The following is a 23,777-nucleotide window of genomic DNA, read 5'->3' as shown; positions in this document are numbered from 1 at the left end:
ACAGAGGTGTTTTTTGCAAAGTGCCTACCTGTAGATTTTGGCGTCTAGCTCAGCCGGCACCTAGGGAAACCTACCAAACCTGTGCATTTTTGAAAACTAGAGACCTAGGGGAATCCAAGATGGGGTGACTTGTGGGGCTCTGACCAGGTTCTGTTACCCAGAATCCTTTGCAAACCTCAAAACGTGGCTAAAAAAACAAATGTTCCTCACATTTTGGTGACAGAAAGTTCTGGAATCAGAGAGGAGCCACAAATTTCCTCCCACCCAGCGTTCCCCCAAGTCTCCCGATAAAAATGATACCTCACTTGTGTGGGTAGGCCTAGCGCCTGCGACAGGAAATGCCCCAAAACGCAACATGGACACATCACATTTTTTGAAAGAAAACAGAATTGTTTTTTGCAAAGTGCTTACCTGTAGATTTTGGCCTCTAGCTCATCCGGCACCTAGGGAAACCTACCAAACCTGTGCATTTTTGAAAACTAGAGACCTAGGGGAATCCAAGATGGGGTGACTTGTGGGGCTCTGACCAGGTTCTGTTACCCAGAATCCTTTGCAAACCTCAAAACGTGGCTAAAAAAACAAATGTTCCTCACATTTTGGTGACAGAAAGTTCTGGAATCAGAGAGGAGCCACAAATTTCCTCCCACCCAGCGTTCCCCCAAGTCTCCCGATAAAAATGATACCTCACTTGTGTGGGTAGGCCTAGCGCCTGCGACAGGAAATGCCCCAAAACGCAACGTGGACACATCACATTTTTTGAAAGAAAACAGAGGTGTTTTTTGCAAAGTGCTTACCTGTAGATTTTGGCCTCTAGCTCAGCCGGCACCTAGGGAAACCTACCAAACCTGTGCATTTTTGAAAACTAGAGACCTAGGGAAATCCAAGATGGGGTGACTTGTGGGGCTCTGACCAGGTTCTGTTACCCAGAATCCTTTGCAAACCTCATAATTTGGCTAAAAAAACACATTTTCCTCAAATTTTGGTGACAGAAAGTTCTGGAATCAGAGAGGAGCCACAAACTTCCTTCCACCCAGTGTTCCCCCAAGTCTCCCGATAACAATGATACCTCACTTGTGTGGGTAGGCCTAGCGCCCGCGACATTAAATGCCCCAAAACGCAACGTGGACACATCACATTTTTTGAAAGAAAACAAAGGTGTTTTTTGCAAAGTGCCTACCTGTAGATTTTGGCCTCTAGCTCAGCCGGCACCTAGGGAAACCTACCAAACCTGTACATTTTTGAAAACTAGAGACCTAGGGGAATCCAAGATGCGGTGACTTGTGGGGCTCTGACCAGGTTCTGTTACCCAGAATCCTTTGCAAACCTCAAAACTTGGCTAAAAAAACAAATTTTCCTCACATTTTGGTGACAGAAAGTTCTGGAATCAGAGAGGAGCCACAAATTTCCTTCCACCCAGCGTTCCCCCAAGTCTCACGATAAAAATGGTACCTCACTTGAGTGGGTAGGCCTAGCGCCCGCAACAGGAAATGCCCCAAAACGCAACGTGGACACATGACATTTTTTAAAAGAAAACAGAGGTGTTTTTTGCAAAGTGCTTACCTCTAGATTTTAGCCTCTAGCTCAGCCGGCACCTAGGGAAACCTACCAAACCTGTGCATTTTTGAAAACTAGAGACCTAGGGGAATCCAAGATGGGGTGACGTGTGGGGCTCTGACCAGGTTCTGTTACCCAGAATCCTTTGCAAACCTCATAATTTGGCTAAAAAAACAAATTTTCCTCAAATTTTGGTGACAGAAAGTTCTGGAATCAGAGAGGAGCCACAAATTTCGTTCCACCCAGTGTTCCCCCAAGTTTCCCGATAAAAATGATACCTCACTTGTGTGGGTAGGCCTAGCGCCCACGACAGGAAATGCCCCAAAACGCAACGTGGACACATCACATTTTTTGAAAGAAAACAAAGGTGTTTTTTGCAAAGTGCCTACCTGTAGATTTTGGCCTCTAGCTCAGCCGGCACCTAGGGAAACCTACCAAACCTGTGCATTTTTGAAAACTAGAGACCTAGGGGAGTCCAAGATGGGGTGACTTGTGGGGCTCTGACCAGGTTCTGTTACCCAGAATCCTTTGCAAACCTCAAAACTTGTTAAAAAAATAAATTTTCCTCACATTTTGGTGACAGAAAGTTCTGGAATCAGAGAGGAGCCACAAATTTCCTTCCACCCAGCGTTCCCCCAAGTCTCCCCATAAAAATGGTACCTCACTTGTGTGGGTAGGCCTAGTGCCCGCGACAGGAATTGCCTCAAAACGCAACGTGGACACATCACATTTTTTAAAAGAAAACAGAGGTGTTTTTTGCAAAGTGCTTACCTGTAGATTTTAGCCTCTAGCTCAGCCGGCACCTAGGGAAACCTAACAAACCTGTGCATTTTTTAAAACTAGAGACCTAGGGGGATCCAAGATGGGGTGACTTGTGGGGCTCTGACCAGGTTCTGTTACCCAGAATCCTTTGCAAACCTCAAAACTTGGCTAAAAAAACAAATTTTCCTCAAATTGTGGTGACAGAAAGTTCTGGAATCAGAGAGGAGCCACAAATTTCCTTCCACCCAGTGTTCCCCTAAGTCTCCCAATAAAAATGATACCTCACTTGTGTGGGTAGGCCTAGCGCCCGCGACAGGAAATGCCCCAAAACGCAACGTCGACACATCAAATTTTTTTAAAGAAAACAAAGGTGTTTTTTGCAAAGTGCCTACCTGTAGATTTTGGCCTCTAGCTCAGCCGGAACCTAGGGAAACCTACCAAACCTGTGCATTTGTGAAAACTAGAGACCTAGGGGAATCCAAGATGGTTTGACTTGTGGGCCTCTGACCAGGTTCTGTTACCCAGAATCCTTTGCAAACCTCAAAATTTGGATAAAAAAAAAACATTTCCTCACATTTTGATGACAGAAAGTTCTGGAATCAGAGAGGAGCTACAAATTTCCTTCCACCCAGCGTTCCCCCAAGTCTCCCGATAAAAATGATACCTCACTTGTGTGGGTAGGCCTAGCGCCCGCGACAGGAAATGCCCCAAAACGCAACGTGGACACATCACATTTTTTGAAAGAAAAAAAAGGTGTTTTTTGCAAAGTGCTTACCTGTAGATTTTGGCCTCTAGCTGAGCCGGCACTTAGGGAAACCTACCAAACCTGTGTATTTTTTAAAACTAGAGACCTAGGGGAATCCAAGATGGGGTGACTTGTGGGGCTCTGACCAGGTTCTGTTACCCAGAATCCTTTGCAAACCTCAAAATTTGGCTAAAAAAACATATTTTCCTCACATTTCGCTGACAGAAAGTTCTGGAATCTGACAGGAGCCACAAATTTCCTTCCACCCAGCGTCCCCCCAAGTCTCCCGATAAAAATGATACCTCACTTGTGTGGGTAGGCCTAGTGCCCACGAAAAGGAAATGCCCCAAAACGCAACGTGGACACATCACATTTTTTTAAAGAAAACAGAGGTGTTTTTTGCAAAGTGCCTACCTGTAGATTTTGGCCTCTAGCTCAGCCGGCACCTAGGGAAACCTACCAAACCTGTCCATTTTTTAATACAAGAGACCTAGGGGAATCCAAGATGGGGTGACTTGTGGGGCTCTGGCCAGGTTCTGTTACCCAGAATCCTTTGCAAACCTCAAAACGTGGCTAAAAAAACTAATTTTCCTCACATTTTGGTGACAGAAAGTTCTGGAATCAGAGAGGAGCCTCAAATTTCCTCCCACCCAGTGTTCCCCCAAGTCTCCCGATAAAAATGATACCTCACTTTTGTGGGTAGGCCTAGCGCCCGCGACAGGAAATGCCCCAAAACGCAACGTCGACACATCACATTTTTTTAAAGAAAACAAAGGTGTTTTTTGCAAAGTGCCTACCTGTAGATTTTGGCCTCTAGCTCAGCCGGAACCTAGGGAAACCTACCAAACCTGTACATTTTTGAAAACTAGAGACCTAGGGGAATCCAAGATGGTTTGACTTGTGGGCCTCTGACCAGGTTCTGTTACCCAGAATCCTTTGCAAACCTCAAATTTTGGCTATAAAAAAAACATTTCCTCACATTTTGGTGACAGAAAGTTCAGGAATCAGAGAGGAGCTACAAATTTCCTTCCACCCAGCGTTCCCCCAAGTCTCCCGATAAAACTGATACCTCACTTGTGTGGGTAGGCCTAGCGCCCGTGACAGGAAATGCCCCAAAACGCAACGTGGACACATCACATTTTTTGAAAGAAAAAAAAGGTGTTTTTTGCAAAGTGCTTACCTGTAGATTTTGGCCTCTAGCTGAGCCGGCACTTAGGGAAACCTACCAATCCTGTGTATTTTTGAAAACTAGAGACCTAGGGGAATCCAAGATGGGGTGACTTGTGGGGCTCTGACCAGGTTCTGTTACCCAGAATCCTTTGCAAACCTCAAAATTTGGCTAAAAAAACATATTTTCCTCACATTTCGGTGACAGAAAGTTCTGGAATCTGACAGGAGCCACAAATTTCCTTCCACCCAGCGTCCCCCCAAGTCTCCCGATAAAAATGATACCTCACTTGTGTGGGTAGGCCTAGTGCCCACGACAGGAAATGCCCCAAAACGCAACGTGGACACATCACATTTTTTGAAAGAAAACAGAGGTGTTTTTTGCAAAGTGCCTACCTGTAGATTTTGGCCTCTAGCTCAGCCGGCACCTAGGGAAACCTACCAAACCTGTCCATTTTTTAATACAAGAGACCTAGGGGAATCCAAGATGGGGTGACTTGTGGGGCTCTGGCCAGGTTCTGTTACCCAGAATCCTTTGCAAACCTCAAAACGTGGCTAAAAAAACTAATTTTCCTCACATTTTGGTGACAGAAAGTTCTGGAATCAGAGAGGAGCCTCAAATTTCCTCCCACCCAGTGTTCCCCCAAGTCTCCCGATAAAACTGATACCTCACTTGTGTGGGTAGGCCTAGCGCCCGCGACAGGAAATGCCCCAAAACGCAACGTGGACACATCACATTTTTTGAAAGAAAACAAAGGTGTTTTTTGCAAAGTGCCTACCTGTAGATTTTGGCCTCTAGCTCAGCCGGCACCTAGGGAAACCTACCAAACCTGTGCATTTTTGAAAACTAGAGACCTAGGGGAATCCAAGATGGGGTGACTTGTGGGGCTCTGACCAGGTTCTGTTACCCAGAATCCTTTGCAAACCTCATAATTTGGCTAAAAAAACACATTTTCCCCAAATTGTGGTTACAGAAAGTTCTGGAATCAGAGAGGAGCCACAAATTGCCTTCCACCCAGTGTTCCCCCAAGTCTCCCGATAAAAATGATACCTCACTTGTGTGGGTAGGCCTAGCGCCTGCGACAGGAAATGCCCCAAAACGCAACGTGGACACATCACATTTTTTGAAAGAAAACAAAGTTGTTTTTTGCAAAGTGCCTACCTGTAGATTTTGGCCTCTAGCTCAGCCGGCACCTAGGGAAACCTACCAAACCTGTGCATTTTTCAAAACTAGAGACCTAGGGGAATCCAAGATGGGTTGACTTGTGGGGCTCTGACCAGGTTCTGTTACCCAGAATCGTTTGCAAACCTCATAATTTGGCTAAAAAAAACACATTTTCCTCAAATTGTGGTGACAGAAAGTTCTGGAATCAGAGAGGAGCCACAAATTGCCTTCCACCCAGTGTTCCCCCAAGTCTCCCGATAAAAATGATACCACACTTGTGTGGGTAGGCCTAGCGCCCGCGACAGGAAATGCCCCAAAACGCAACGTGGACACATCACATTTTTTGAAAGAAAACAAAGGTGTTTTTTGCAAAGTGCCTACCTGTAGATTTTGGCCTCTAGCTCAGCCGGCACCTAGGGAAACCTACCAAACCTGTGCATTTTTGAAAACTAGAGACCTAGGGGAATCCAAGATGGGGTGACTGGTGGGGCTCTGACCAGGTTCTGTTACCCAGAATCCTTTGCAAACCTCAAAATGTGGCTAAAAAAAACACATTTTCCTCACATTTCGGTGACAGAAAGTTCTGGAATCTGAGAGGAGCCACAAATTTCCTTCCACCCAGCGTCCCCCCAAGTCTCCCGATAAAAATGATACCTCACTTGTGTGGGTAGGCCTAGCGCCCACGACAGGAAATGGCCCAAAACACAACGTGGCCACATCACATTTTTTCATTGAAAACAGTGCCTACCTGTGGATTTTGGCCTCTAGCTCAGCCGGCCCCAGGGGGACCAGAAATGTCCTAAAATAAATTTGTCCCCCACCTCCCCCAACTCCCCCCTGGAGCGACCCTTGCCTATGGGGTCACTCCCCCTGCGTGACATTGGAGCCAAAAAAAAACTCCCCAGTGCCTAGTGGTTTCTGCCCCCTTGGGGGCAGATTGACCTAAAATCGGCCAATCAGCACCCAAGGGGGGCAGAAATGGTCTAAATACAATTTGCCCCCCAGGGGAGCAACCCTTGCCTAATGGGTCGCTCCCAATCTCTAAAAAAACACACAAACAAAAAAAAAAACACACAAAAAAATTTTGCCCTGGCGCCTAGAGGTTTCTGCCCCCCCTGGGAGCACATCGGCCTAATACCAATAGGCCGATCTGCCCCCAGGGGGGGCAGAAATGGCCTAAAATAAATTTGTCCCTCCACCCCCGCGGGGAGCGACCCTTGCCTACAAGGTCGCTCCGCATGCGTGACAGCACAAAAAAAATCCCTGGTGCCTAGTGGTTTCTGCCCCCCTTGGGGGCAGATTGACCTACAATCGGCCAATCTGCCCCCAAGGGGGGCAGAAATGGCATAAATACAATTTGCCCCTCCAGGGAAGCGACCCTTGCCTAAGGGGTCGCTCCCCACCTAAAAAACTAAAACTAAACAAAAAAAAAAACATTTTTTTTTATCCCTGGTGCCTAGAGGTTTCTGCACCCCACCCCACCCCGGGGGCAGATCGGCCTAATAGTAGGCCGATCTGCCCCCAAGGGGGGCAGAAAAGGCCTTAAAAAAAAATGGCCCCCCTGTGAGAGACCCTTTCCCAAGGGGTCGCTCCCTTTTGTCAGTTACATACATTTGAATAGACATCCCTGGTGTCTAGTGGGCGTTTTGACAGCCTGATTGCTTTACAATCCGGCTGCCAAAACGCAGAGAGAGACTTCAAAGGGAAGGAAATATATTTCCTTCCCTTTGAAGCCTCTCTGCCTCCTCCCCGTGATCGAAAGAGAAATGCTTTGCACTCGCGCGCTGACGTCACAGGGAGGGTGGGGGGAACCCCTCAGAGGGAGCAAGAGCGCTCCCTCTGGGCTGGGTGCCCAGGACGTAATGGTTACGTCCTGGGCACAGCAGCACTGTGCCACAGGACGTAACCATTACGTCCTCGGCACAGAAGGGGTTAAAGGCAAAATAGGAGTGTTCCCTATTAATCAAGCTGTAAATCCACTAAGTTCAATTTAAGTTCATTAAACAAATGCAAAATGTTATATTCATGTCATCAGGAGGCACTGAAATTCTAAATCTGTGCTGCCATGGTGATTTTTGCATAATTATAGATTTGCCACACTTGCCACATACTGCCTCATTTGTTGCAAAATATGCACACTTTAACCAAAAAATGCTTCTAGCACCAATGGTTCAAAGTTACCAAAACACAGTGACATGTTTTGTTGCGCAGTGGAAGGCTCTTTGCAAAGTTGCCTAGTCACCTTTCTGTTGCTTTTTGCAGTAGGTACTCAAGAGGTACAATCAATGCCAAGACAGTGTTAACAAGTGTGAAAAAGACAAAATAATAAATAATGCTATAATAAAATGTGCCACACTATGCCACATAATTTCCCTTTTTTGTTGCAAACTTTACTCAACCCTGACACATAATGAAGCCCCACCTGCTGCATAATTCCAATGGCCCTGCCTATTACTGATAACACATGGCAAGTGTAAAAGTATACCCCTTTAAGATCCAGTATGCAATGTCTTTGCTTGGACACTGGTAATAGAAAATAGAACAACATTGTTGTGTCACCATTTGTGTATTCGATATTACAATTCTCTGCTTTGTAAGATAAAGGTGGAAATGAGTGTTGCTGCATCACGACTCAATGCAAGCGACCCTGTACAGGAAAATCAAAGCTTTCTCTATAGAGTAAGTAACTTCTCTACTCCCACCTGTCAGAAAATGTATCACATTTGCTTTTCTGACTACCTACACTTTTAGAATGTTGGAAACACTATTTGAATGCTCGGTCTAGCATTTTTGTAGCTCTCTTTGATTTGTTCTTCTAGAAACATAATTATGAACAATACACTCACACACCCCTGAGAGCACATTCTTCCAGCACCTCAATAGAGTGGTGGAAGAATGTGTGCTCACTGAAAGATGGAACCTGGCTCTGTGATACCTTTATTCCCATGAAAAACAGTAGTGTAAGTTTGACCTGTAATGTTGACAGTAACGATCATGGCTTTCATATTGTGTTCTTTACTTGCAACTATTTATCCCATTGCTAAAGCAGATGTCTTAATTAGAAATGAATGAGTGTTTATGTATTTTGAATAATGACTTATGTAGAAAATGAATAACGTAGAGAAAAATAATGTGCACGTTTGAAATTGTGACCTCGAAGAATGGCCCTCAGTATTCATGAAATGTACTAATTAATGAGTAATACTTATGAAAATTGAAAATGTATTAGATTACTGTAGTAGTATGTCATATTAAGGGATGTGAAGTATGCTTTAGTTTATGAATTGTAGGCCTTAACTTAGCAAGTGTCTTGGCCTAGTTTTGCCAGGCCTCATGCAGAAGCTGTATTTCTTAGCATTTAATAAAAATGCTGACAGAGTGAACTAACTGTGAAATGCTCATTGTCTTGTTAAAATGCTTAGCAGAAGCTTTCCATGAGAACCAACTAACAGGAGACAGTGTCCTTAAAATGTATCAAGCTGTTTGTAATATGTGCAAGTGGTTCTTTCCCAGGACGCGAACAATGAAAAATGTGACTGGTGAAGAAGATGCAACAACTTCATTACCTGACAAGCCATATGATGAGAACTTCGTAAAGCAAACCAATCAACAAAGTGTGAAGTGTGAAATATTAGAATTCATAGATTTGGTATATAATTGTGACTGGGTAGAGTAATAATGTATGATTAATTGATCAATTGGAAATTAGGGGATAGTTTGGGTGACTTTGATACAACGTGACAGAGCAAAAATACTCTAGAACTTATTCTGATTTGTGATGTGATATTGGGAGAAGAAGAGATTTGAGATTCTGTCATTGGGCTCATACTCTCTGACTGAGAGACTCATGCTTTGCTGATCAACTGATGACCTGAGGACGAAGTCTGATTCTGTTTGCCTACCAATACCATGGATAAGTAGATATGACAGTGTGAACGAATTGCATTTTTGTGCTTTTTCTTTCTAGGTACCAACTGCGCTGTCGTAATAGTTTTCCTTAGTTAGATGTTTTCTAAATTCATGTTTTAAATTGTTTTGCATGAAGCCCCGCATTCTGATGCTAATTTGGGTTAGTTGAGGTTATCTACATGACGACTAACAAATTGTAGAGACAAATGGTTGACAAATTAGTTTGCTGAACCATATGGCTTATGAAGTACTATTGAGGCTGACTTTACTAATGATTTGTACTGATGCTTTAGAATGCATTGTGATTCAAGCTTTGATTACGTTATGTTTCTTGCATCTTTTTGGTTAACCGATATTATTATTTGCATTTGATTTGTTTTGAAGATTAATTTATATGACTTTAGCATTGCTAATATAAAGGAAATAAACTTACTAAACTTTTACTAAAGGTGTGGTTATTCATGGCTGAAAGGTCATGGTGTGTGATAATTACTGACTCCATCGATTATTGATTGAATAATGATTATTGATTATTTCATATTAATTATTGTTTCTGTTCTAGAGTTATGGTAAGAAAATCCTGAACCAGCCAAAAGGTTCATCAACCTATACACATCCCCTTTACGTTTACTTATTAAGGTCCGACGCTCTTACACCATCTTCTAAATACATCTTGCTAATTAATAATTTTGTCTATAGCCAATTATTATATTTTGGTCTATACTCTCTGAGGGGCTAATATTTTTAATCACCATTGTCAATGCAGTGCAGGATTCATTATGGCATGATGCTCATTTGACAGAAATCAAACCTCAACCGGAAACTTACAGATATAAACAAAGCAGGTGCCCAAGTTCAAGGTCCACTTCTGTAAAGTAATAATCGTCCTACTTTCTTCCTCATGGTCAAAGTAAAGCAAGTGTTTTTCTCTGCATTTCCACCTTGGAAAGTTACCTGTAACCTTGATGGATGTGTTTGCATCCTTGCCTTTTTAGCGCAATATCTCATGTAGTGACTGTGCAGAGTGAGTTCTTTATTCCTGCTGAGACCCAACCCCCGCCGTGCACAGTCAAAGGCTGTGTGTGGCGCTGGGTTGGTTGGTTATAGGGGGTTCGATGCGCATGACCAAAGGCTGTGTGTTGTGTGGTTATGGGGGGATGGCAGCAAGCCCTGGCTGCAGGCCAGGTCCTCCATCCAACCCTGGCCACACATGGCCAAAGGCCGTGTGTTGCAGTGGTAGAGTTAATGTGTAGAAATTAAAATTACTTTGCATTAAAAACATAGACATTTACTGAAAAAAACAAAGGTTACAGGAACATGATAGTTCAGAAATAGAATTTAAAAAACATAGAAATTCACTTAAAAAATGAAAGGTTACATGGATGGTATACTTAGGCTCACATTTTCAATGTATAAAACCATAGAAAATCACCTGTGATAGTTAAAGTTATTTTAACTTACTACAACTTGTGGCCTAAGGTAACTATATCTTGCATACTCACCATGCACTATTACAGCACTCATAACAACTTTTATAACATCATTGATAATATTACTGTAACATTTGCTGCAAAAATATTCCTAAAACAACTGTGCATGGTGAATGTGCGCGTTATAAGTACATTAGGGCATGATTTTCCACAGTGTTTTTAATATACATTACACTACGAGTACACCACTTTTTTCACATTATTACACTCAACTCAAGTGAAAGTTGTGATCAAAGATTTGTGGATATTATTGAAACATTGCACAGATATCCATGGCCACTCTATACAAATGCCAGATAGGCATAAACATATCTCACAGTGTGGTATATGTCAGAGTGCACCACCAGGGATTCCGAGTTTGTAACATTACAAGGGTCTCAATATGTAGTATGTGGTATTTTGTGTACTGGTTTTATATATAGTTAGGCATCTACAAATTCTGAAAAGTGCTTGCGCCAAGTTTTAACCTGGTCCTTTCACTTGAAGAGCAAGATTTTCAAGTCACTGTTGATATTCAAAACTAAATTTGTAATTGTTTTAAAATGCTTAACCAGTGAAACTAATTTTGTGAAAGCAATCACTGGATTCACAAAATAGGTGTGATTATTGCACCATCGTAGCTCAGATACTCCTCTCCCCATGTGGTGCTTTTAGTCTGGTCCATGCTCCCTTCTCACCTTTAGATTCACATCCTTTGAAAGTCTTAGTCACAGAGGAAGTATTTTAAGATTCAACATTACAGCCTGTGAACCTGAGCTTTCCCGCAGCCTTCTCCCAAATAAATTTATGGAGTTGGATAGCTCAAAACTGGATTGTTGGCTCAACAGGTTCTGTGGGTTTGAGAGGACTGTGTATTTGACTTTGTGCAGCTGCCCTCTCGCCCAGTGCTCACTAAAAATTAAACTAATTAACAAGCTAGTAGGGCAGTTGTATTGCTTTCTAACTGCCTCCAGGGTGCAATTGGGAGGAACCCAGGGAAATGCCAGGAACCAAATCCCCAGAGCCTTAGAAAGCAAAAGGTGACAAGAGCTGTTATGACAACAAAGACAACCAAAGAAAGAACAAGATAAAACTTTAACAGTGGTAGTATACCAAACCCACAAGGAACAGGAGAAGAGAAAGCAAAAGTAATTATGTGAATGCAACAAATCCATGTTCAAACAGTTACAATAGTGAGAAGCCTATACAAAATTACAGTTCTCCAGGCAATGTACATGGGTGAACCATAGTGCTCTGTGCTGTCCTGCCACTCTTGACCCAGGAGGTACTGCTATTAACTGCACATATTGAAAGTGTAAGTAAACTGTGATTGGCCCAGATAAAGTTTACTCAGTTTTTTACTGAACAGCCAGCAAGCACCATCCACGGATACTACCCACCTCTGTCCCTCCACTTCTGTAAGTATTGTGTCATCTGACTCACGTAACAATGTGTGCATGTACCCCATGCATTGTGATCACCCAGACTAAGTCATATGTGGCACGTCCCAAGAACGCATGCACTACGCAGTTAATTGGGCACAAACTGAGACCTTTAAGCTTTATAAATCAGCTCCTCTAGGAAATGTCCCCATTTCTTTATTGTTGAGAAAGCATCCTAGTGTCTGCATTGGGGAGTGCTATGACTAGGAGCACACTTCTGTCAAGTTAGGCATGTTAACAGAGCCAGGTGTATATATATTTTACCTAATGGTGGTCACCAGTAGGTAAATATAGTTAGTACCTAGTTTCCATAGGAAAATAACTTTTTGTTTTGTCAATAAATTTAGCTCTGTTTGACAAATCTTCATTCAATTTTCAAAACAAATATGACAGTCAGTTCAATTGCTGTCCTGAAAGCTTCAAGGTGATCGATCAAGTGGGAGTGGAGAAAAGGGGGGGTTCTCAAAACATGTTTTTCCAATGCATTTTATCTGAAGGGATATTGAAGACAACTACAGCCCGAACTGCTGGACGGAATTACACCACATTTGGTAGAAAGCTAGCTTTTGGTCCTCAAAGTGTACTTTTTATGGTTTTTTGTAAATCTGTTTAGTAGATGTAGAGATACTAAAGGGAAAAGAAATATAGATATCTGGAGATGCAGATCCTCCGTGAATCCAATTGTCTCCTTGCTGATATCTGATTGGCTGGCAACACTTCAGGAAGTGTAGGCAACAATTTTGGGACTCGGCTTTAGTCGAATCCCAAAAAACATAATAATGAGAAAAGGGGGCAGGGTTGGAATATCTTGACCCCAAAGTTGGTGCTGAAATCCTCCTAGGACTCTGACAGAGCAAAAAAACACTTTTTGACATTTTGTGCAGTAAAATCACAGTGGATTTGCTAATTTGCAACAAAAAGTTTAAAAAAACAAGCTCTGGTTTTTTTGCACTGACAGGGTGCCAGGAGAACCACAGCACCAAGGCTAGGGGGTTATGGTATTCCTACCATGACCCCTTTTTTTACGTTTGCCAAGGCCGTGCGTGGTGCAGGGTTGAGTGCTTATAGGGGGTAGGCAGCAGATCCTGGCCACAGGACAGGCCATGTGGCAAACCCCTGCCATGCACTGCAGTATACAATGCATGGCACAGGGTTTGGTGCTTAGAGGGGCTGACCGCAGGGCCTTGCCATGCACCGCGGTGGTTGGTGGTTGTAAAGTAAATAAAAATACTTAATATTAAAAAACAGACAGTTACTGAAAATAAACAAAGGATACAGAGACATTATAGTTAAGACATAGAATTAAAACAACCATAGAAATTCACTTTAAAAAGCAAAGTTCACAGGGACTTTTAAGGTAGATTCACACTTTACTTGCAGGATACTGTTGAAATCTATGGCTAACTCAAGTAACTATAACTCATACCCTAAGGTAACTATAACGTGCACCCTCGCCAAGCACTGCTAATTACCCCACATATTACCTCAATAATGACATTTAAAAAAACAGGACAATGCACCATTTCTATCTAACTGACATAAGTGTAAGTGGCATACATACTTCTCTTGAGATTCCAGTAAGTGACTGAGTTGAACATCAAATGCTTCCTGTTTATAGTTTTAACATTGACGTAGGACATTTTGTGATACAACCAGTCTCCCATGGCTCCCATGGATAAATTACACAAAATCACATAATATGACATTTAAAGAAATTCCAGCAACTTTTCATGCATTGTGATATTTATCAATATTGCAAGATCCTTCATACCTAACTAATAATTTCTCCAGGACTTTTTGTCTCTTAATTGTCAGTTGCTTTTTCATCTTTAATCCTGTTCAGATATGCTGGGAGGTCAGTAAAAAGGGTTCAAGGAGAAAGAAGAGGCTATTGTAGACAGTTAAGTGGCTTTCTTGCATGAGTGGCACCATGGGGTCATCTCAGTTATGCAAAGTTATGGCTGAGGGGTAAAGTAGCAGGGGAGATAAGTAGTAATTGAAACTGTGGTATGCTGTGTTAATGACGGAATTAGACGGTGTAATCCCTGGATCACAAACAGGCTGCCTAGCACCTCATGCACATTCCTTTGTACCAGAGGGCATGTATCTAGTTTTATGGAGGAAAGGTTCACTTTCAGTAAAAAATATAATGCTAAAACATACTTCAAATATTTTCAAACAATGTATGCGTGCTATACATTGCCGCACACATGCACACTTTGAAATACTTGGAGAAATAAAAACATTTCTTCAAGCTAATGCCTGCCTCAATGAGGCACTATTTTTGGGGCAAAACATTGTCCATAAATGATAAGGTTGTGCATCAAAAACCATGGGCGGTAGCATAAGAATGCCCATGTGCTGCCTGCGGGGCAAAATCTTCTTGCAAAGGAACACAAATCAGGACAAAGCACTCATTGTGTTACAGTTGTGCAAATTTCTAGATCGTAAAAAAGTTTTGCACTGGCAAGTACAAAAATTAACACTTTGCTGTGGTTTGCATCACTTTGTTTGAATTTGCAACAGTCGAAAGTGTTGATAAATCTGCCCCAGAGAGCCTTCAGTTTGCATGATATACCTTTCACTAACACTTGTCTGCCTTATTGTGCTCAGTTGGTAAACAATCGAGTTGATAACGGCCGAGAGAGTATAAAGAGCTGTTTCACCCCTCTGTTCTTCCATGGTAATTTCTGTTGTTTTTACAATGCTGTTCAGTGATAGATATCAGGAGGTCCTGCTTCATTTGGGGAGTGGGGCTACACTTAAACATAGACTCCTCTTTGCTTACAGTACTTCAGAAAATAATTCTTATCTCATTATTTACAGATGTGATGTTTGTCTCCGTTTACTTTGGTTTTACAGATGGACATTTTAGAGAAGGATTTCGTCAGCTGTGTGAAAGTCTGTCCTTAGGACATCATTGCTAGCCCATGGCTTTCAGCTCCTGGCCTTTGAGATCAAGAAGAGTGAACTAGTCAGTGGGCTCAGGTGGAGGGAGGGTGAACAACATAATTTTCTTCTATGCTTATTTGTTCACATTGGGCACATGGCAAACCAGCACAAAAATGATGTGAAAATATGAAGGGTTCAGATTGCAATAAAGCTTTCATATAAATTTGACAAATGTGATCTTGTATTGTAGAGGTAACTGAACCCATTCTTCTGATTAAATTCTAATTTAGAATGAGCTTAGGAACAGAAATCAGCAGGGCAAGGGCACAGCTCCTGGATTGCATTTGCACAATTCTAGAATTTGGTTGACACTTTTATATGATTTACAACATTATCAGGGATTGCCACTATCCCTGTCGGGTAGCACAGCTACATTCCTATCCACACTCACATGCCAGGCGTAAATGTAGCAACTCCAGGGGCACCGACTTTAGAACACACCTGGACCTGGGTAAGATCAGAAAAGGACTGAGCCTGTTGTCTGCAACTTGAGAAAAGCACTGGATGACTGAACCTGCTCTCCCTCTTGTGCCCAGGACATATAGGTGGACTCCAAGTGTGATATGACTGACCTCCTGTTAAAGCTGCAGTGACATGACAACCTACAAGAAGAGCCCTTTTCCTCCAACTGCCAGTGTGACCATTGGGTACTGGACCTGGACTGAACCTTCCTGTTGGCTTCTGCCTGTCGCCCTGTGAGTCTCTAAATGCCTCCCCTATGGTGCTTGGGGGGTCTTGAAGTGTGCTTCTGTCATGGATTGGGACTGAAAGGACTAAAGTCTTAAGATAAAATCTTTGACCAGGACGAATCTGGTTAGTGTATCCAATCAGTGCTCCATTGAGTTTAAAGTCAAATTGCGTAGGTTCTGAATTCCTGTGACCATTGACTATCAATTAAACTTTTTGCTTGTTGCTGCTATTCCTACTTAGAACTTTAACAATTCATATCTTCCATTCGTCTAATTAGATTGTTTCTCATTGTCAACCACAGCACCTTATCTGGAGTAAGGGGCTGTGATTCCTCCCCCCATCAAATAGAAACAGCTACGAGAGTATGGGTTTCAGCCTTTTCTTTATTCACTACTTTTTGTTCACACTTCTCTTAGATAACTCTCTCTTTCATCAAACATGGGCTTCTCCTCCCCAGGTCTTCATCGAGGCTTTGCTATGCTGGGCTCCCCTTCTGTTTTCCTCCCTGTGCTCCGTGGTTCCTCCGCCAAATGCCTATGGGGATCATTGTGAAGTGGGTGCCCTTGAAGAAACCACACAGCAAAGTAAGTAACCCTGCCCACCACCTCCGTAGAGACATACAGTGCATAAGGAGGCCTTGCTTGAGGTCACGGCCCTCTGGGGTTGTGGCGCTGGGAGTTGCAGACAGCTTCCTGACCACCTGGGGAGGTGTATGAACAACTCAAAGGCACAGAAACATAGACAGTGTGTCACTTCCTCTGCCAGTATGGTCAATTGGGGAGTTACCCTAGAGACATGCTTGAAAGGGGAAGCACCTTTGATGGGCCGCCTGACCCCACACCCCTGATCAGGATGCCTTTTTTTCCTGTAGACAGCATGGAGACAGGACCAGAGAGGGGAAATTCACTCTAAACTGGTTTTACTGTGGGTGTGTTGCCCTCTGGCAGCCATACCCCTAGCGTGGGCTACCTTGCTTCTGATGACCAAGGACGGGATGTGCTGTCTTGAAGGGGGCAAGAATGTGGAATTCTGGGATAGCTATATTGCACACATCACAGGAACCTCATCACTAGTTAGGAGGTGACCCAGTAGCCCATTAGCTAGTGGCTTTGTGGTCTCCTTGGGGCATTTTCCTGCGATAAATATGGCACCTCTGGCATGTTGACCCTCAGTATTCACTGGACTTGGAAAGAGGACGAGAAGAATACCACTCTGCAACCATTGGAACCACACAAAGACTGCAAATCTGGAGTGGCTGCACCTGCTGCAGAGTTTGGACCCTGTTTGGCATGCCTGGAAGAGGCTCCAGTGGTTAATTGACTGACTCCCCAGAATGACACTGGAGACATTAAAGCTGAAGGGCTCAAATTGCATCTCTCGTAGCTACCACATAATTGTTGCCACTACCCGACACCAGGCCCACCAAAGGACAATTTGGAGATAGCCTAAAGGTGCACCAGTGTCCGCTGGACCTGTGGTTTTTGGTTTTGACTGAATTCATCAACCAAGAGGGACAGTAACTCCCACCAAAGAATTGCACCAATCATTAAGGGCTTTGTGGCGCCCCGAGATCCTGGACAGAGTAAGCCCCACTCAACTGTGGACTGAGAATTGTACCACACTTCACCCCTGTAGACTGCACAGCATTAGAAGCATCCTTGAGCTCTATCCTGCATCCCTCAGCATCAGGACCTCTCCACTGACATCTAAGGGGGTTATCCTGTAAAGTTTGGATCTTGCTCTAAAAAGAATCTGGTGGCCAGGTAACTGTAAAACATATTCTTTCCGGCCCTCTAGACTTCTGTCCTGCCAGACTTCGTGGCCCAAGTCGGGCTGGAGTTCTTTAACTAGCTTCTACAAACTTTTCAAAAGTTTCCAAACTTTTTGTTGGGCACTGCTTGTTTGCAGCTGATACAGAAGTTAAATATTATGTCTAATATCTGTATCTCTGGAGACCTATGGTAAATTTTCTTGATTAAGGTCTCTACACATTTATAAAAATCAGCTATATTTTTATAAATTGGTGTCATTTTTCTTTCCCATTGTGTGACTTTCTTGTTCTGTTGTTGGGTGCTGTTAAATGTTTTACACATTGTTCTTTTCCTAACCTAACTGCTCAGAGCCACAGCTACCCAAGGTTGAGCTTAAGGTTAAGTAAACATACCTGGCTGGACCCATGATGGTATTTTCAAGTGTACTGCATTGTAGGGCTTCCCAGCCGTAACATATAGCACACCGAAATCATCACACCCTGTTACAAGTTTGTTGGCCTCTCCTTGTTTTCCAGTGGGAAGGGCTGCTTCCCTCACATCCACGGGGGCTTCCTCTGTCTTGGTGGTTCAAGCAAGTCAATGGAAATCTTTTGCCATTGTCTCTTACATCCTCTGTTGTACAGCTAGCCCATCTGTTGCAGTAGGATCTCTGACCTTTGCCCAAGGAGCTTTCGGCTTTCTAGGTCCAGCCTTCATGGGTGAACATCTGGATGTGTAGAGCCACAATGTTCTAGTTGCTCCTGGCAGATTCAGATGGTCACCCATGAAGGCTGGACCTAGAAAGCCGGAAGCTTTCTAGGTTATCAATGTCAGCCATGTTGGAATCCCCGGCAGGGGCAGCCTCCCTACTACATGAGCCTAATCCTGCCTCCTGTGAGGCACCACTTTCTGCCCCTTGCCTCTGCTGGTGAAGATGTAAATGAGCAGTGCTCATGAAAACACGAGTTTCATGTTCACAGGAACACTGCTAATATTCTGGTCATCCCTCTCTGCCTTGTCTCCTGGCTTCTGAAGACAGGAGGACGGGCGAAGGGGCTATAGCATGAACCAGTTACAGAGTAGTGTTTCAAAATAAAACACTCTGGCCCTAATTACAAGTTTGGGTGTTATTTATCACACATGATACATAGCGATACTATGGGGTACCTTATTTATTGTGTGTGAAAAATAACACCTATCACACATTATTTGGGAAATAATATGTGGATGTTGGCGTTTAACATATGAAAATCCACCTTGTACAGTAAATACCATACAATTTCACCTGTTAAATTTTGGCAGGTTTAACCTGCTAAAATGTAACAACACCTGAGGTATTTGAATGCATCTGATAATTATGGGATGCATTAAATGCAGCCTCGATCAAATTTCTGATCCATGCATAAACAAGAGTTCAAGCATGGGTTGGAATTTACTGGCCCACTCTTAATCAGGGCCTCTGTAGCTGGATGTCTGGATTGTGCATGTATGGAGAGCTTAGTTCAACTACGATCTCCTCACATAGGCATAATTGATTTTATCTAGCAGACATACTGCACATGCATCAGGCAGCACAGTATATCTACTAAAATGTAGTTGTCAGGGCATCCATCAGTGCATCCTTGAAGCCATTGAGGAGCCACATAGTGAAGTAGGGGCATGAACCCAAGCACTGTCCTAGCTTCTTATAAGACTGTGCTTACAGTCATGTCAAGAAGCTGAGGGCCTGCTGCTCTGTGAGGCTCCGCATTCGGAATCATGGCTTGCTGGTTCAAATGTCCGGCACAAGATTGTTGATCTGCTAGTGCCATGGAGCCTTCCAGTTGCCATGTAAGGAAGCAAGACAAATAACAAAAAATTTTGTTTCTCTGTGCATGTTTATGTGTGAGTGTGTTTGTGAGTGATTGACAGTGACTGAGATTGAGTCAGATTGTGTTTGAATGTGTTTGAGAGAGTCAATTACAGTGAAAGCGAGTGGGATTCTGAGTGTGAGAGAGTGTATGAATAAGTGTGAGGGAGTGGATGAAGCTGTGTGAGTGTGTTATACAGTTAGGGATTGGAGATTGTGAGAGGTTGTGGACAGACATTAGGTGTTTATCAATGGTTCAGCAGCTGCACTCTGAAAGGGTGAGTGTGTGTTTGTAAGTAAAAGTGAAAAACAGTGAGTATGAGTATGTTTGTGTGTGAGTAACTGTGAATAGGAGTGAGTGTGAATGAGAGGGTGTGAGTTTCAGTGAGAGTGGGAGAAGCCACTGATTGTGAGAGGGAGTGAGTATGAGTGAAAGAGTGTGTGAGTGAGTGAGAGTGTGTTTGTTGCATGTTTATGATTCTGAGCATTCAACTGCCATGGCATACTCAGTAAAGTGTGGGCCTTAACGGTGGCACACAAGGCAACATGTTGCATCTGGCATATTGGAGATAATTCTTGCCATAGGAAAGGGTGCCCATGGGAAAATGCAGGCCCGGCATACTAGAAGCAATTCTGGGCATTGCCCCAGGGGAAAAATGCTGGTGTCACAGAACCATCTTGTGCCCTATATGCTGTGGGATTTACAAATTGGGCTCATATAACCCTTCCTTTGTGGCACCACTCTGGTTTGTGCAATCCATGATCCCTCTCCCTGAGTCCTGCACCCTTGAACCACCTCTACTGTTGCTAGTTTAGTCTTGCACCTGCAAGAAGAACCACATGTTTCCTGGGCAATTAACGGTATCCACCCTGACCTGTTGTCTTTTACTATAATGCTCTTGAGTTCTGTTCATTATGGTTAATGTTTTCCAACTGTGACTTGGACCTGCCACCTGAAAGGGGTTTTAACCGTTTTCATGTAACACATGCTCTTCCCCAGTCTTCTTTGGAAGATTCTGCTCTTCCACGCAAGACACATGGCTTTCAAGAACAGTCTCTCCCTTCCATAATAAATACCCCATCTGAACCTGAATCAGCACTAGGCCTTGTTCCAGTCCTCTGCAAGTATCTTCCCTGCACTCACCTCCTGAGTTGCTCAGAATCATCAGCATTCTAGTCTTCCAAGTCTTCCTGCTGATCCTGTAATCCTGTCGCCTTCAACACCTCCTGTGTCTTTGTTCAGGGGCTATGGTTCCACCTCTTTTTGGGCTTCTTGCACCATAGCCTCCTGACTTCCTTTGGATTCCAGTTAAAGAACTAAGACAAGGCTAAATACTTGATCCTCAGGGTAGTGCACACAAATCCTTAGTTAAGTTAGTTAAACCAAGACTGAGTTTCTTGAAGGCATGAGTTCATACTTTGAAATTAGATATTCTATGGTTCCATACTACCCAGAGTGGCCCAGTGTCTAGGGTTCTTTTCTTGAGAGTGGTCCGAACGTTATAGTAACTGAACGGAAGGTTTTTTGTACATTATTCCTTGACTAGTTGTATTGAGTATTTAGGGTAGCTTCTCTTGCACAAACTAGAATGTGAGTTTTGATCTGAACTTTGTACATTATGACTTTCTTAGGAGTGTCAGATAACTGGTTTATTTTTCAGATTGTCCGTGCTCTCTCATCCAATATGAATGATGAAGCCTGTAAGTATACAGTATTTGTAAAGAACTGCTAAAACATTATGAGTTGATATCTGTTGGTAAACAGTGCTTTTTGTTGTTTCTTGTGCTCTGGACCTGCATGAACATTAAGGAGGTCTAGGGAGTTCAGACCCTACTAGGCACTGTTGCAAGGCAGCAGAGCAGACCCAGTGATACAAATTCATATTTTCTTGTTTAATCCCATTTCCCTTCCCCTTGGGCCAGTTTGTGAAACTGGATAATTGCTGCTTGTTTCACATTGCTGCCCCAGCTGGGACTGGACATCTACCAATGTCTCTGCAGTTGGAACGAGGTGAGTTCATGACAGCTGGTACTTGCATACTGGAGAAAATTCTTAGCATGGGGCACCCATGGCAAAATGCTGTCTCTGGGACTGTGGATGTCATTCTTGGCTTAAGGGAGGGCACTGACGGCAAAATGCAGACCCTGAATTACTGGAAGAAACACTTGACATAAGAGGACACCTATGGCAAAATACTGGCGCTGGCATACTGAAAATAATGCTTTGCCTTAGAGATAGCAGCCGTGGCACACTGGGGCTGAAAGAGCAGTTTATGGGAAGAAAATAATGATTAAATGCTGCCTCTGAAACACCAGGGGTAATATTTTACATGGGGTCCATCCATAGTATGTGGGCAGTATAGATGGAGATTTCCTGGTGATGGAATATTGTGTATAATTATTGATATGGGGCATTCCCATAACAAAGTGCTGGCCCTGGCACAATGAAGATAATTCTTAACACACGGCCACTCTCAAGTCAAATGTAAATGCACACCCACCACTTTTAAAGATCACCAGTTGCCACTAGTCATTATACTATCATTTTGTTTATAAAATTCGACTCTATTTTCTAACTCTTTATGCCATTTTTATTGTTTTGCATGTTGACATTCTAACTGTTTGAGTACTGCATAAATACTTTATATATTGTATCTGTTAAACTTTTCTGCTTTGTGCCTCAGTTACCACGGGATTGAGCTCAGTTTATTTAGAAACTGTGAGGGTTCACCCTGACAAGTATTGTTATTATCACCTGAAGTAACTCCACACCACCTCGCAGAACCGAACTGAATGGCTTGGACACAGTGAGTGGAAATGAGCAGAGTAAGAGGAGGCGTGATAGCAGCATCACAGCCTTTACCTCCCAGTCCTGGAGCCGCTCCTGGAGCAAACTCGACGCACAGCAAAACACAAGTGTAAACAACAAGAAAGAGTACCCTAACTGATAAGACAACTTGTTTAGCCTGACACGGTATCAGCCCGTTACGTACAGCTGCCCCCAAAAGTCATAGGCTCTCAACCAGCCGTCTTACAAGCTCCTGTTACTGCCGCATAATGAAAATGCCAGGAAGAGTAGGGCAGAGCACGCGAGATCAGCTAAAGCCCAATATTTCACTGCCCACTTTTAGTGAGCTCTATTAGAACGGGTGGTATATTCGGGCAGTTTAATTGCCATCTCTTTTCTCACAATACCGTTACACTGTTGCCCGCCTGCCCTGCGACATTCCTGTATCGTAGTACCCTTTGACTATTACCCAGCACTAAGACAGTCCTGTGTGTCACGTGTCTCTATCGAGTTTCCTCCGAGGTACGTAGTTCAGCTCTTTCAGTCCCATGTCAACTTGTCCCCAAATTTTAAAAAAAAGTATTGAGAAAGATAATAGTTATTGGCAGTGAATCTTACTTATTTTTTCCAAAGCCTATTTTTGGCTTTGATAGCTGTTGTGAATGTGCGTGCACTTGTGGCGGTCAACAAATTCAGTTTAAAGGTTGCTGTGATTGGTGAAATCTCATAAGCTGTGTTCATTATAGAATGCATTTTTTATTTTAATAAGTCCCATTCAATGAAAACCGCTATTGATGTGTACAAATCTTTGGCAACTATTTTTGAAAGGGGTTTATTAGAAAATAAATAAAGGACTGACACACATGCGTGTTCATGCACACAGCCGGACTGCCATCTTAAAATGTGCAAAAGTCATTCTTTTAAGATGGTCAGCTACCAATATCATGGTTGCAGGTCAAAAATTAGAAAGGGGACTGGGAGAAGCAAGGGGACACTGAGTAGAGAATGGAAAAGTGAAGTGTGAAAACATGAGGGATAGTGTGAAAAAGGTATGGGAAGAGGAGCAGAGAAAGAGGGTGATGCAATTGTCATTCAGATGCACTGCAATTTAAAGAAGGTCTGCAATGGAAAGACATCTAAGCAAAACATTGTGAAACCTATTTGCTCCTGGATATGACGAACATAAGCATGGGGTGGAAAGATATCGAATCAGGAGAAGGGAACTGTGACAGACGTAAACGGCAACCAGTCATGAGCAAGAGGCTGACACAAAGCCCATTTTATATAGGTAATGTATTAGAAACAATAGCCCAATAGACCGCCAACGCTGTATTTTGTTGAGACCAGCTAAGGCTGTGTTTTGGTGGGATCTAAAAAAATGTGTTTTCCTGACATCAACTGTCGTTTCATTACGTGCCTATTAACACAGATAGAGATCAGAGCAGACATGCTGTATGCAGTGTTGTAATGAAGATTTAATGCTATTCAGTCACCATGGCCTACTGGTTCCAGTATCACAATGTGCAGATGTAGG

The sequence above is a fragment of the Pleurodeles waltl genome, chromosome 1_2, assembly GCF_031143425.1.
Source record: "Pleurodeles waltl isolate 20211129_DDA chromosome 1_2, aPleWal1.hap1.20221129, whole genome shotgun sequence".
Taxonomy (NCBI): Eukaryota; Metazoa; Chordata; class Amphibia; order Caudata; family Salamandridae; genus Pleurodeles; species Pleurodeles waltl.
Note: the sequence above shows the minus strand (reverse complement) of the source record.